This window comes from Gekko japonicus, unplaced genomic scaffold, assembly GCF_001447785.1.
Source record: "Gekko japonicus isolate JY-2015 unplaced genomic scaffold, Gekko_japonicus_V1.1 scaffold5858, whole genome shotgun sequence".
In the NCBI taxonomy this organism is placed as follows: Eukaryota; Metazoa; Chordata; class Lepidosauria; order Squamata; family Gekkonidae; genus Gekko; species Gekko japonicus.
Window position 1 is genome coordinate 16,955 of NW_015160400.1, and position 12,083 is coordinate 29,037.

Below are 12,083 nucleotides of genomic sequence, written 5' to 3' on the forward strand. Positions count from 1 at the left end.
TAGCTTTCTTCCTTCCTTTCAAAATTACTACCATTAACCCCATTCTGTCTCCCCCCTTTTCTCTCTTGCCCCCCTCTAACTCTGTCTCTCTCTCTCTAACTCCTCTTCTCCATTCCTCCCTTCCACTCGCCCTTCCTTCCTATCTAGGGCCCGTCGTCTACCGCCACGACGGGCTTGGCTTACTAGTCTGATTTATAAGTGGGATCCTATTATGTAGTTTATTTAGTTTATTATGTAGTTTATGTAGTTTATTTATTCAGTTTAATAGTTTGGTGTAGTGGTTAAGTGCGTGGACTCTCTAATCTGGGAGAACCGGGCTTGATTCTCCACTTGCAGCTGCTGGATGACCTTAGGCAAGCCGTAGTTCTGTCAGAGCTGTTCTCTCAGGAGCAGTTCTCTCAGATCTCTCTCAGCCCCACCTACCTCACAGGGTGACTGTTGTGGGGAATGGGAAGGGAAAGGAGTTTGTAAGCCACTCTGAGACTATGAGTGAAGGGTGGAGTATAAAGCCAATCTCCTCTTCCTCCTCCTCCTCCTCCTCTTCTGTTTTTAGCCCTCCCTCCCCGCAGACAGGCTCAGGGCGAACTACAAAGTCACGAAATCTCAACAACAATAGTTAAAATAATTAAAACAATAATTTAAAACTGTAGTAGAAATAACGATCAAGGTTCACGTTAGGTTCAGTTCAGGCTGATCGTAGAGTCAATTATTTCAGTAGTCAGCGAGTCCAGTAGGGGAGGCCAAAGATGGGTTTGGGATGTCTGCCCCCTCAGCTGAAAGCCCGGCAGAACAGCTCAGTTTTACAGGCTCTGAGGAATTGTAATAAATCCTGCAGGGCCCTGATCTTGGGTAGGAGCTGAAAAGGCCCTGGCCCTGGTTGAGGCTAGTCGGACATCCTTGGGGCCGGGGACAACCAGTAAATGTTGGTCGATTGAGCACAATGCTCTGTGGGGCACATATCGGGAGATATTCAGGGCTTAATGAGTCATGCTCATAGTTATGCTAAGCTTCAGTTCTTTCTGGTGGTTCAAAACTACTAAAATCTTAATGCACAGGTTATTGAATGTCCCATTTGGTTGATCATACTGATTCACTTTGTGTAATCCACCTTGAGTCCCTAGGAGAAAGGCCGACTACAAATAATGCAAATAAGAAGAGGAAGAGATTGGATTTATACCCCACACTTCACTACCCAAAGGTGTCTCAGAGCGTCACGTTATGCTCAGTTCAGGCTGATCGTAGAGTCAATTATTTCAGTAGTCAGTGAGTCCAGTAGGGGAGGTCAAAGATGGGTTTGGGATGTCTGCCACCTCAGCCGAAAGACCGGCAGAACAGCTCTGTTTTACAGGCTCTGAGGAATTGTAACAAATCCTGCAGGGCCCTGAATTGTAACAAATCCTGCAGGGTAGGAGCTGAAAAGGCCCTGGCCCTGGTTGAGGCTAGTCGGACATCCTTGGGTCCGGGGACAACCAGTAAATGTTGGTCAATTGAGCACAATGCTCTGTGGGGCACATATCGGGAGAGGCAGTCCCGAAGATATTCAGGGCTTCATGAGTCATGCTCATACTTATGCTAAGCTTCGGTTCTTTCTGGTGGTTCAAAAATACTAAAATCCTAATGCACAGGTTATTGAATGTCCCATTTGGTTGATCGTACTGATTCACTTTGTGTAATCCACCTTGAGTCCCTAGGAGAAAGGCAGACTACAAATAATGCAAATAAGAAGAGGAAGAGATTGGATTTATACCCCGCACTTCACTGCCCAAAGGAGTCTCGGAGCGGCTGACAAACTTCTTTCCCTTCCCCTTCCCACAACAGGCACCCTGTGAGGCAGGTAGGGCTGAGGGAGCTCTGACAGAAACTGTTCTTTTCCAAGAACAGCTGTGCCAGAACCAGGGATCATTAGAGCGCATAGGAGCGGACCTCCGGCAGTAAAGAGCCCGGGGGGTGGGCACATGGAACAAGCCCCACCCCCTGCTCCCAGCAGTCCTCAGTCAGAGCAGGAAGCAGCCAGGTAAGTTGCAGAGGGCCCCCCCCCGTCCAAAACAGTCCAGTGGCACCTTTAAGACCAAGTTTTATTCAGGTACAAGCTCTCCCTCCTCTGTGAGGACAGAACTGCGCATCCCGTCCACTCCCAATAGCTAGGAATCCAAAACAGTCCAGTGGAGCCTGAGCAGTGGCTGCTGCTTTCTGACACACTTCCGGTGATGTCAGGGGGTGTGGCACATGCAAATAAGTTATGCTAATGAGTTATGCTAATGAGCGTCTGCACCTCTTTTTCTACAAAATGACCCCTGGAGAACTATGGCTTGCCCAGGGTCATTCAGCAGGTGCAAGTGGAGGAGTGGGGGAATCAAACCTGGTTCTCCAAGATTAGAGTCTGCGCACTTAACCACTACACCAAACTGGCTCTCAGTACACCAAAAGCTTTGGAACATTAGAAATGTCACACCTGGAGGTAAGCACTATTGCACAGTACAGGCCTCCAAAAATCTCATGTTTGAAAGCGCTGTTTAAAAGAACGGGACACGAAAGGCACTGCAGCCAAGCACATGGGTCAGGAATGGTCAGAAACATGTTGCCTAGGTTAAAAAAAACCAGAAACCTAAATGGGACATTTCAGGCTACATCAAGCATCAACTCTGGCAAACAGAGTCGAACAGGAGGGAAGAGGAAAGCCATTACGGAAAGGCACTTAGGAGAAAGAGATACATACACACACCAGAGAAAAATGCTTTGATATTTAAAATATTTATGGCTTTAAAAGGCATGAAAAATGATACTGGCTATTAACTAATAGACATTCTGCCTTTGTGATGCAGCTTAAGACTTTTAACTGGAAACACATCTTTGCTTGACGCTGTCTCGAGCCAGATGTAAACATGATTAATTCGGAGGTGCACCCGAGAGTCCCGGCCGCTCCTCTTTGCCCGCATGCTTCCCCTTGCACGAGAGGCCGGAGACGGCTTGCACTTTCAATTGCTCGTCCTCAGCCAAGAACTCTGGTCCAGTTTCCAGGCTCCGGGAAATTTGCTGAAATGCAAAAGGAAAAGTCAAAAAGTTTCTTCTTTTTAACAGCCTGATTTTTAAAAAAACCAAAAAGCCCCACCCCCTAGAAGCTAAAACGACTAAACCGAGACTGTGTGGGATAGGATGCTGGACTGGATGAACTATTGGTCTGATCCAGCAGGGCTCTTCTTATGAGGCTACTGTACTTTGGTCGTGTTTAAAAGCAGACAAGAGTCACTGGGGAAAGACAGTCATGCTAGGAGAAATGGAAGGCAGCAGGAAAAGATGAAGGCCCAACGTGAGGTAGATGGACTCCATCGAGGAAGCTGCGGCCCTCAGCTTGCAAGGCCTGAGCGAGGCTGTTAGCAAGAGGATGTTTTGGAGGACACATGCATTCATAGGTTTGCCGTAAGTCAGAAGTAGGGCTGCCAAGTCCCCCCGGGGGGTGGGGAAAACCCCGCCCCAGAGGCCCATTCCCCGCCGCCGCCGGATCAGGCCCCGGGGGGGACCCCGCCCCGACGTGCACGTCACCAGGAAGTGATGTTAGGACACTGAGCACGCTGGGGGCGGGGCCACGACCATCGGAGGGAAAACTCTATGGTTTTCCTCCGAGGGTCGTGGCCCCGCCCCCAGCGTGTCCGGTGTCCTAACATAACTTCCGGGTGACGTGCGTGTGGCGCACGCTTCAGTCACCGCCCGGGAGTCCCTCGCTGCGGCGACTGCAACGACTTGGCAACCCCTGTCGGAAGCCACTTCAGGGCACTTAACACACCCGCACCATGAGAACATGACAGTAAAACTGGGAAATATCTGGAGATTTTGGAGGTGGAGCTTCGGGAGTAGGGTAGCCAGGCCCATGCTTCTGCTGGTGGGGGGATGGAGGCTCCATCCTGGGATCTCCTTGCGCATGTGCAAAGTGTGCACGCCGTGATGACATCGCATCACCCAGAAGTGATGTCATCGTGCTGGGCACGTCGCCAGGGGGATGCTCCAGCATTCAGTCACCCCACCCCCATGGTACCATAGTGTTTCGGGCTGAATGCTAGAGCGTCCCCCGGCGATATGCCCAGCGCAGTGACATCACCTCTGGGTGAGTTCATCATGCCAGGCACATCGGACGCCAGGAAGCTCTTTGGGGGTGGGGCTGCCCCTGCCAGCAGCTGGCCGGTGGGCAGATCAGGGGGGCAGAAATTGGGGAAAACCCCGCCCCCATCAGGGGGACGGAAACCCTACTCAGGAGGGCAGGGTCTACAGAGGGGCAAGGCCACAGTGGGGTACAATGCAACAGAGTGGCCCCTCCAAAGCAGCCGTTTCCACCAGGGGAACAGGTCTCTGTCGCCTGGAGATCAGCTCTAATTCCGGAAGATCTCTGGGCCCCGCCTGGAAGTTGGCAACGCTACAAACGACAAGTCATGACACTCTCTGTGCTTCTCAAAAGGAGCTTCCCTCTGAGACACACGCCGCCGCCCCCCGCCGCCCCAAGAGCCAACAGAAAAGGGATTTTATTTATCTTTGGCTCAGATTTGATTCCACGCATTGCTCTGGTGAGTCCCAGCGGCCAAGACGCGGGGAACAGAAGAAGAACTGCTCCTCAAAGGGGCCCTGCTTCTTGTGAGATCTTGTCGCCACCACTGTTTGGAACAAGAGAAGTCTGGCCTTCTACACAGAACCTGCTGTTCTGTATAATTGTAGGGTTGCCAGCTCTGCCCTGGGAAATTCCTGGAGATTTGACGGGTGGAGCCTTGGGAGGGAGTGGTTCGGGAAGGAGAAGGACCCCGGTAGGATATAACGCCATAGGATCCACCCTCCACAGCAGCCCTTTTATCCAGGGGAACAGATCTCTGTCGCCTGAAGAGCTGTGTAGTTGTGGGAGGACTCCAGCCAACGCCTAGAGGTTGGCAAGTCTAGTGTATGGGCAGCTGCTGATTTTTTTATCCATTTGCAGGTTGGCTGTGATTGTTTAATTGCTTGTTAAGAAGCTCTCTCTCTCTCTCTCTTTCTCTTTACTTTTTAAAACATTATTTGAAAAAAACATTTTTATACAGTAGGAAAACAAAAGGGAAAAATAACCCGGGTGTTCCCCAGAAGTGATGTAGTGGTGAACTAGGGTTACCGTAGTGTTCCCTCTAAGCTGAGGTGGGTGTGGACAACGTGGGAGCCAGCCGGAACTCCGTTCCTGTGCGTTCCTGGCCAAAAATAGCCCTGGACCTCGGTAGGATATAACGCCATACACAGCAACCATTTTATCCAGGTGAACAGATCTCTGTTGCCTGGAGAGCTGTTGTAATTGTGGGAGGACTCCAGCCACCGCCTGGAGGTTGGCAAGTCTAGTGTATGGGGAGTTGCTGATTTTTTTATCCATTTGCAGGTTGGCTGTGATTGTTTAATTGCTTGTTAAGAAGCTCTCTCTCTCTCTCTATGAAAATGTCCTCCTTTTCGGTTGGAAGGGTAGGAATATTCCTAGTTAGTAGCAATGATCCTAGCTTAAATAGCAGGGGTATGTAAAATGAGATTCGTCATAGCGATCACTTGTTCGAAGCAGTCAGTCGGGAAATCCGTCCTCTTTTTGCTTTTCCAAATACGGTGGTGAACATTTTCTCCCCCGCTGCTCAGAGCGGCAGTCGGCAAGGATGGCTGTCAGCAGGAGCCCGACTTGTAACTCCTCTGAAAAGCTTCCACAAGGCATTCCCACAAAGGAACAAAAGGGCAAAAATAGGGGCTGTCCCTAACACTTTGAGCGTGTGCTGCTGCCAAAGGAGATGAACTTTCTCGACCCATCCTTCCGTACGGTTGCTGGCCTCCCGCTTTTACAACTGACCTTCAGCTGACAGAGATCAGTTCCCCTGGAGAAAAATGGCTGCTTTGAAGGGTGGACTCTATGACAGTGTCCCCTGCTGAGGCCCCTCCCCGCCCCAAACCCCGCCCTCTCCTGGCTCCACCCCCAAAGTCTCCAGGTATTTCCCAACCCAGACCTGGCAACCTCATCCTCCTGCCAGTGTGCAGCACAGGCAATAGGCAAAAAGTCGAGACTGCAGACTTAACAGCCACTGTGAGATTTACGGGTCTCAAAACTGCGGACTCCATCACCGCCAAGGTAAAGGTAAAGGTAAAGGTTTCCCTTGCTCGAAAGCCAGTCGAATCCGACGCTAGGGTTGCGGTGCTCATCTCCGTTTCAAAGCCGAAGAGCCAGCGCTGTCCGAAGACGTTTCCGTGGTCATGTGGTCGGCATGACTAAACAGCAAGGCGCACGGAACGCTGTTCCCTTCCCACCGAAGTGGTACCTATTTATCTACTTGCAATTTCTTGTTTTCGAACTGCTAGGTTGGCAGGAGCTGGAACTAGAGACGGGAGCTCACCCCGTCATGCGGCACACTCGGGTCTTGAACTGCTGAACTACCAACCTTCCACAGCCTGCAGTTCAGCGTCTTAACCACTTGAGCCACCGCCATCACCGCCAAGGAGCTCCCAAATGGCCTCTCTGCACTACCTCTTCTCATGTGGGAGGACAGACCTGCGGCACCTTCCCCTTTGACAGCTGGTCTCCAAGAAGAGCTGGAAGCTGAGCTGAAACTTGCCGCCGGCGTGCTTCTTTGCCCTCCATTAAGGAATATTTGGCTCAAACCAAACCAAAGCAGGGAATCCTTCCAAGACACGCCGTGACGATTTTGATCTCACCGAGATAGTCTCGGACTCTTTTTTACTCGCACAGAATCAGTTGAAATGCACGCTTCGGACTCTACGAAGCCAGGCGTGCCTGTGCCGTTTGGCAGCGAGGGTTGGAGGAGAATAAGGCAGCGGCGTTTGGGAGCGGCTGTTTGGAACAATATTTAGGCGGAAGAGCTGCTGAGGCCATTTGAACTGGGGTAGACCATCCTCTCCTGACCTTGTTCAGCTGAAATAATGAAGAACCCCAAGACATTATTGTATGGTTCCGAGAATTAGAGCGAAAGAATTTAACCTGGAGAGAGCCAGGACTTGGCAATCATTGCAGCCACTGAGAAAAAGGGATCCAAAGCAATGCTCCCTCTAAGCTGTGGGGTCCTGTGAGCAAAAATTCTAGCTTGTGAGCAACTGGCGTTAAAGTGGAGAGTGAGTGATTTGGCTGCTGCATAAATTAGTTTGCTCTGGAGCCCTCCTCCCTGAGCTAGGACAAAAATGTGTCAGCTGGAGAATAAAAAACTGTCCAGATGTCTTTGCAGAGGCCACTGAAAGGAACGGTGTGCTTTTTGTTCACGCTCTGTACAATGCTGTCCTTGAGTATGGATGGAGATTTCTACAGCATGGGTTGGGCCCTCAGGACTTGTCCCACTAACAGAAGCATTTTCTTCTGGAGAAAGGAGCTTCCGCCTAATTCAAGATGGTCAAAGATACCAAAGAGCGTCCCGCATTAAGGGAAAGATCCTTGCTGGAGGAGAGCACCTCCGCTAGCAGAATGGATCTTTATGATCCAGCCCACGTGGTGTAGAGGTTATGAGTGGCAGACTTTAATCTGGAGAGCTGGGTTTGATTCCCCACTCCTTCACATGCAGCTGCTGGTGTGACCTTGGGTCAGTCACAAGTTCTTTCAGAGCTGTTCTTTCAAGGGCAGTTCTCGAGAGAGCTCTCTCAGCCCCACCTACCTCACAGGGTGGGGAGGGGAGGGGAAGGGAAAGGAGATTGTAAGCTGCTCTGAGACACTGCATGAAAAGCGGGGTTTAAATCAAACTCCTGCTGCTGCTGCTCCTCCTCCTCTCAGCCCCACTTACCTTGCAAGGTGTCTGTCGTGAGAAGAGGAAGGGAAAGCGACTGCAAGCCACTTTGAGATTCCTTAGGAATCTTCTTCTTCTTCAATCCAATTTCCTGCCCTAACTTAATGACAATCTGTTGGGTATTACAAGTTGAAAACACTCAGTATGTCTGGGGTTAAATGTCTGTTTATGTTACTCACAGGAAGTCACATGTTTCTCATATAACCAATGTTCTATAGATGTAGGATGCCCGGGAATTTTCTCCCTGATCTAGGAATTTGATTGGGACTAAAGTGTCAAGGTGTATTACCATTTTATGGCTTCTCTTCCCGTCTTTGTTTGGTGTTCTGAAGAACAAGAAGAGTAGCCATAATCTCTCTCTTCTAGTTTTGTCTTTGTAGAGCAAGGATGTAGCCGATTATGCTCTGTTGTTATTTTCATCCCAGTTACCCTTCCCGTGCTAGAATTTAGTAAAAAACTTTATATTTTAATCACACATGGACTCTCAGTCTGAATTATTTTACTCTGGCTCTGCTGGACTATCTTATCTCTGCTAAATACCATTTTTTCAATATCTCACTATCACCCAACACAACCTAACAGCCATCTCATCTAGTCAGGAAGGTGGCAGTTTCAGAAATTATAATCTCTGTGGAAAAACATGACCACCTCCTCCCAGGCTGTCCAGTTCATCCCTTAAAATCCTCTTCACGAGCCCTGGGCCCAAGCCTGCAGATGAGAAGAAGGTGGCGACCAGAAGCGTGGCTTTTTTAGTGGTGGCACCTCCCTGGTGGAATGCCCTCCCCTTTGAGGCTTACCTGGCAAGAGAGAGGACTCCTTGGGGTGTCAGGCCAAAACAGTTCGTTTTACCCAGGCTTTCCATTAAAGGGCTGATCTTTTAAACCTGTTTTTATAATTTGCTGCTAGCCTGAAAACTGTTTTATGAGTTTCCTTTTCAGCTGGTCAGTGCCCCATGCTGGTTTTAGGCTTTGGCTGGGCTCTTTTCAGGGTGGCTTCGTATTAATCTGTATCGGCTACCAAGTGTGCTATTTCTGCCAGGGAGAGATTACCGCTAGAACATCATTCTAGAGCGAGTCTTCCCCACTAACATCCCTGCCTTATTCTTGGCTCCTCAACAAGTTTCTATGAGCCTCTTTGGGGAAGGTTGCCCACTGCGCCTTGGGAGATTCCTGGTGAGCTCCTGGAATTAAAGTGGTGAGCGAGCGATTTGGCTACTGCACAGATTGGTTTGCTCTGGAGCCCTCCTTCCTGAGCTAAGACAGAAATCTGTGAGCTGAAGGCTAAAAAACTGTGAGCTAGCGCACACTAGCTCAGCTTAGAGGGAATACTGCTGGAGGCCTCGGCCAAACGGCCCTCCTGGCCTCCTCTCTTATTGGCCCTGGTAATTCACTAATTATAGTGTTGGGTATTACAAGTTGAAAACACTCAGTATATCTGGGGTTAAATGTTTGTTTATGTTACTCACAGGAAGTCACATGTTTCTCATGTAACCAATGTTCTTTAGATGTAGGAAGCCCGGGAATTTTCTCCCTGATCTAGGGATTTGATTGGGACTAAAGTGTCAAGGTATATTACCATTTTATGGCTTCTCTTCCCGTCTTTGTTTGGTGTTCTGAAGAAGAAGAAGAGCAGCCATGATCTCTCTCTTCTAGTTTTGTCTTTGTAGTGTAAGGATGTAGCCGATTTAGCTCTGTTGTTATTTTCATCCCAGTTACCCTTCCCATGCTAGAATTTAGTAAAACCTTTATATTTTAATCACACATGGACTCTCAGTCTGAATTATTTTACTCTGGCTCTGCTAGACTATCTTATCTCTGCTAAATACCATTTTTTCAATATCTCACTATCACCCAACATATAGTCCTTTAAAACTCATTTTTCATTTCAAATGCTTAAAGCAACATAAGGTTGCCAGCCTCCAGGTGGGGCCTGGATATCTCCTGGAATTACAACTGAACTCCAGGCTAGAGAGATCTGTTCCCTTGGAGAAAATGGCTGCCTCGGAGGGCGGACTGTACGGCATTAAGCACCTCTGAGGTCCCTTTTCTCCCCAGAGCCCCACCCTCCCCAGACTCCGCCCCCAACTCTCCAAGAATTTCCCAAGCCAGCATTGCCAACCCTATGCTAAGCATAAAGCCTTATGCCCACAGCATCCCATAATCGTATCTGCAAAACAACAATTAAAATAATCTAAAAGGACACAAGAGCACTAAAACGGGAATAAAAACTTTTAACTGGTATCGGAAATGTACAAGTTTGCTTGTTGAAGTTAAAGAAAACCACACTTTTACTGCCTTGCATTTCATGGTCAAGGTATGGTGGCTGCTTCGCTCCGGCAGATCAGATCCAAACACCACTAAGTTTTGCACAATGGTGGCAGTAGAGACTGGCTTCTGCAGCCTTCTATTCTCCAGGATACATCTTACAAAAAAGGGAGGGGGGGGGAGAACAGAGTTCCACAGCTGGGAGGGTAAAGCCTTAAACGATCTATTCTCATCCCTCCCCCCGACCCATAATTTAAGAACTAGATTAGAGGCACGTAATGAAGATTTCCTAGGGTACAAACAGACTTTGATGTTAGAGGTCATTCTGTGAACTTCCCCAGGTGTCCACCAGAACATGGAAAGTGGTCCTCATGTCTACAGGGAAGTTTTATGGAGTAACACTGACATCTGCTGGTGAGAAAAAAAACCCTGACATTTCCTAATCCTTACCCTTAAATGCAGGCTAGCCAGATCTTGGCTGCAGTCACATGAGCAGTTTGAGCCGATATCGTTGCAGTACCCTTGTGGGGCCCCAGTCGTCGCCACCCTGTTCTGCCTCGTCCGTTTCTGCCTCCCCCCCCCTTTTAATCAGGTAACTATGTGCACATAAGCACACAATCATCCCTGGCGTTGTCAGTCCCTGTGGCCAAGTAGTCATTCTGGATCCGGAGTTCCCAGGGGAGTTGATTCTGAGCAACAAATCCTCCCCCCCCCCCCCAAAAAACCCCCCTCTCCTGTTTCTGCGTCAAAATTGCTGTTTGAGAGCATACCATGATTGATACAAGGGTAAATGTACTGAAGTCAATTGGATTACTCTCATGTAAATCTGCACTTTACATACACACACACACACCCATGTATTCCACAGAAGAGAGGCAAAGGGGAAGAGGCTGAGAGGGGCCGAAGTACTTGGCAGAGGGATTGTGAAGCTGTCAAAAAGGAGCCAGAGCTTCAGATACACGCTTATGCACATGGGTGAAAGAAAAGGGGGGGGGGAGGATGCTGCAAAAATCTGAACAATCGACCATGGGGCACGCGCGCAGTGAAGCCAGTTCAGAGCGGGATGTCTGATCAAAACTTTCAGTTACAAGATAAAACAGTGTAATTATAGGCGTGGCCAGATCACGCCAAGCCTGTAGTGTGACTGCAGCCCTGGTCAGCTCTTGGAAACTAAGCAAAGTCAGCCCTGGTCAGTATTTGGATGGATGACCCCCGAGGAAGTCCAGGGTTGCTGTGCAGGAGCAAGCGATGGCAAACCACCTCTTGTCTTGAAAACCTTATGGTGTTGCCTACCCTGCCTTTCTCCCCACTGGGGACCCTTCCCGGCTTTCATCTTCCTCCTCTCCTCCATTTTATCCTCACAACAACCCTGTGAGGTTGGCTAGGCTGAGAGTAATGTAACTGGCTCAAGGTCCCCCAGTGAGCGTCCATGGAAGACTGGAGACTCGAACCCGGGTCTCCCAGATGCCAGTCTGACACTCTGACCACTACACCACAAGGGTGTGCGCCACAGATCAAAACAGGAAGACGTCCCCATTATTACAACTCTCCAGCAGATGCAGTTGGTGTGGAGCATGTGAGAAGGACCACATTTATACACGTCTATGCTGCACTCCCTGACCTGGATAGCTCAGGCTACTCTGATTTCATCAGATCTCAGAAGCTAAGTAGGGTTGGCCCCGGTTAGTACCTGGATAGGAGGCCACCAAGGAAGTCCAGCATCGCTACACAGAGGCAGGCAATGGCAAGCCACCTCTGAACGCCTCTGGCCTTGAAAGCCCCTTGAGGGGTTGCCCTAGGTCAGCTGTCACTTGACTGGGAAAAGAATAAACAAACGATGCTTGCACTCATTCATCAACAACAGTTCTTCCAACAAAAGGCTGTGCGATGTATTTCTCTGGTCTCTCTACTTCTCTGCAACGATTCAAGTCATGGTCGATATAGCAGGTTTAGACAATCTGATGGAAAACTTCCATCCTGTAGCAGGCATCGTCCTAGCTCTTACATAGACGGGTTTTTTTGGCAAGAGTCGTGAATGAAGAAAGAGAAGAGGGACTTCTCG